General features: G+C 33.0%; 1 long non-coding RNA gene across 1 annotated transcript in view; it reads left to right on the top strand.

The window, feature by feature from the left end:
• Positions 1 to 1,585: 1,585 nt before the first annotated feature.
• Positions 1,586 to 3,619, top strand: part of LOC128249607 (uncharacterized) — a 154,762-nt gene continuing 152,728 nt past the window's right edge. The window contains exons 1-2 of the long non-coding RNA XR_008265715.1: positions 1,586 to 2,567; positions 3,106 to 3,217. This is a non-coding gene — a long non-coding RNA (uncharacterized LOC128249607). The remainder of the gene's footprint in view (positions 2,568 to 3,105; positions 3,218 to 3,619) is intronic.

The following is a 3,619-nucleotide window of genomic DNA, read 5'->3' as shown; positions in this document are numbered from 1 at the left end:
ATATATACACTACGCACACACACAAATACATCATACAACCACATACGCGATGCGTGTGTACATGTTTTTGGTAAAACAACGGAAGATAGTGTGTGCGTAAAGTTAAAAACGTCCATCAGATGATGTTAAGATTTATCGTTAATACCAAACAGAGAACAGCTGGTAAACTTTTCAGCTGGTTAGTCAAGACACAGAAAGCACACACGCACACGGCTATGCAGTGAATGTAGTCAGCTAGCTAATTTATTTATTGCTCTCCTCCTTTCATTATTTTCAATACTTGATTCTCTTTTCACCCTCTATATAATGTTGTTACTACTACTACTACCACCACCACACACACACAGGGTACTGTGTTTTTATTAATGTTTACGTACTTGAATTATTCAAATGAATGTCGATGTATTTAACGAGGTACATTGCTGATTGTAATATTTATGTGTGGGTTGCGGCGGTGTGTAAGAATACGCCGTATAATGAATACGACGTTTTAATCTTCAATGAGACATTCATTTTAAAGGTTACAGCCCATTGCTATAGGAATGTAATATTTGTGTTGAGGCGAGTCTTCATACCGACTGACATTATTATTTGATAAATATTAAATAAAATTCAAACTGCTGGTTCTACATCGGCAAAAAAATAAATAAGTAAAAAGAAAACAAAACAAAAAATGTAAATAAAACCAGCAAATATGAGCAAATTGTTATTTAGCTGCACGTTAGTCCTGATCGAGCTGAAAGGTATTTCTACAGCTGTTGTTTAGCTATAAGTCAATCCTAATGGAGAAGACATATGATCTATGGCATTCCTGCCTTACCCAACCATTCTCCACTGGTGCGTACGTTGTTGTTGGTGGAATTAGGTCTACGTCAACCCTCATAGAGTAGTCTTTTGACCAAATGTGTTCCAGCGTTGACCGTCCCATCTTGTATATCAGGGACTACATCGTCCTAATTTTTTTTCTATCTAATGTGCAGTGTGGTTTGAGGTTGGTTTGACAGCTATTTTTAGCAAGTTGAGCGACTGTATGGAGACTCTCAATAGCTTGGGTGAGGTATGTTGTTAAGAAACAGGTTAACTGTCAAGCGACCTATGATCAAAACCTGTCCAGCCGTGATCATTTCATTTTTTTTTTTTTGTAGGGGTAAATGGGACAACGTTATTTAATGTGGTTTTAGATAGTAGGGCGTAATTTTTAAAGGTGTGTGGAATTTTGGCTGTCATTTCTAGCAGGTTGAGCGACGGCGTTGGCTCGTATTGTGGAGACTTTTTTTTTTTTTCCGCCAAATAAGGGCTGTGACCGAAATGTTAGAATTCACGTCTCCCACACGACATACAAACTGATATTTGCAAACTTTGTTGATTATTGTTTGACATTTTGAAACAGCTGAAAAATATATCCTTTTGTCGAGAAGACAAATCTCTGTTTGAATTAAAAATCTAACTGAATTCTTTCTAAATGAATTGATACTAATGAAATTGGTTATCCGTTTCATTAATGAACTTCTAAGAAAGCCGACTGAATTTATCTTTTGACATCTCTGAATATTTGAGGAATATAAAAATAATTCAGGGAAAATAAATTTCAAAGATGTTTTAACAAGCATTTACACAACGTTCTTATTTTAGGAACATTTCAAACGACATTTTATAACATTTCAAGGACGAGGTTAAAACCGGTTAAAATACAGTATTTAAAATCGATTTCAGTTATCAAAATGCATACACACACACATATATATATATATATAACGAATTATATGATGCTCGTGACTTTTTTTTATATGGAATTAACGATACTAAATGAAATGAAACGGTTAAAATAAGAAATAGACTTAGTTTTGGAGTCTCTTCTCTCTGAGCGCTTCTTGTCATACACCGTTGGCTATACGTTGCATTTAAAATTAAAAGAAACACATATTCTAGATTATCTTGTAATTTCAACGATATAAACTGTTGTAAATTCAACTGAACGAAAGCAATAACGATACGTGTTTACAACTAGCTACGTTGTTAATAACTACATATGGTCCTACAAGCCTTCACATATATCAATAGTTTAAAATAAACATGTAAGCAAAGAAGATGAGAAAAAAATATACGTTTGCCTACATATAAATACATATTTTTAGCTTCCTAAATACAGCAAAAACTTGGAGAAAAATGAAATAACATCGCTAAGATTTATAATTTTATAAGTAGTGTGTATCCTTTGTATAACGGATGTTGAATTAGAGTCACCTCCCCTGATGTACTGACACCTGACAATCGAGTGATGTTCTGCAGTAGTTCCACTTGATTTACTAAACCTAGACCTACTTGCACGAATACACATACCATATAAATAAATATATATATCAGAAGTTTAGAATTTTTTTTGTAGTCCGCTGTTCATTTGCCGGTACTATTTAGCAGTAATTTCTGTCAACGGAGTCAGTATACCCTTTTTGTCTAATTTTTATTTTATTATTACTATTATTATAATCCAAAACTATTGAAAAGGTTGCAAGACGCAACGAAAATTTTAGAAAAATAAAAAAAAGAAATAAGTGGAAATTTTACCGGTGAGTGTGTTAAATTATAAGGCACTAAAAGAGAATGACTCTCCCCAGACACAACATATTATAATGCATTTATTAATTAAAAAATTATGTCCTAAATGAATAAATTTCATTTCTCTGTCTGAAAGCCATTCAATATGTCACAATTGTGTTGGGTTGTTAGTTTCCTTGCTGAAAAATTTTTATTTTACGTTTTGTATATCTTTTTATTGCGTTGGTATATTCGTTGTTTGGCGGGGGTAAAGAATACGTACACCACCCGTTTTCAGTGTATCAAAAACCCTAAGCCCCAACCCTAAACCTAAACACGAGCTGTGCGTATTCTTTACTTTATATCAAAATTTTTAAGCCAGTTTATTTATTTGTACGACGCTAATGTTACCTCCATTCAGACATTCTCGTCCCACTCATCTCTCCTTCTCATGGTCTTTATTGTACCCAGTTCCTTAAGTCCTACACTTATTTCTGCGTCCAGTTCTTCTTTCCCTGAACTCCAACTCTCTGAAATGCCCTGTATGCTTATATATCTTTCTCGCTGCAGCTAAACCTTACAAAGGAACATAAATGGCATCTCTCTCGCCGGTCTGAAAGAGGCTATAAAGAACATCAGTACTGGCACTTTCTACAGACCAAGCAAGTAAAAAGTGTTTGCGGTCTGTTATCCAGCAGCGTAATTGCTACTTTAATAACCAGTTACTTATAACTACGTTTTAAATTAATATATTGTCGAATTCGACATACTGTGTACATACATATTACTTATTGCATTTTGTTGCTGATAATTCTTATTTCCTGAGAATTTACAAATTTATTTATTACTAAGCCTTTAGTAATATTTGTGTTCTAATTGTATATTTTTAAATCAAATTTTGATGTTACCTATAATCTTTTAATAACAATTTTTTTTTTAATGCAGTGAGAGCTGTATATTATAATTACGAATAATGCTATCAATTTGTTTACTGCTACCTAAAAGACTTCGTTCAAAAATGGTTACAATATGCGTCTTTCACTGTTTTAACTTTCTGATATATATATATATATATATATATATA

The sequence above is a fragment of the Octopus bimaculoides genome, chromosome 16, assembly GCF_001194135.2.
Source record: "Octopus bimaculoides isolate UCB-OBI-ISO-001 chromosome 16, ASM119413v2, whole genome shotgun sequence".
Taxonomy (NCBI): Eukaryota; Metazoa; Mollusca; class Cephalopoda; order Octopoda; family Octopodidae; genus Octopus; species Octopus bimaculoides.
Note: the sequence above shows the minus strand (reverse complement) of the source record. Positions and strands in the feature narration are given on the sequence as shown.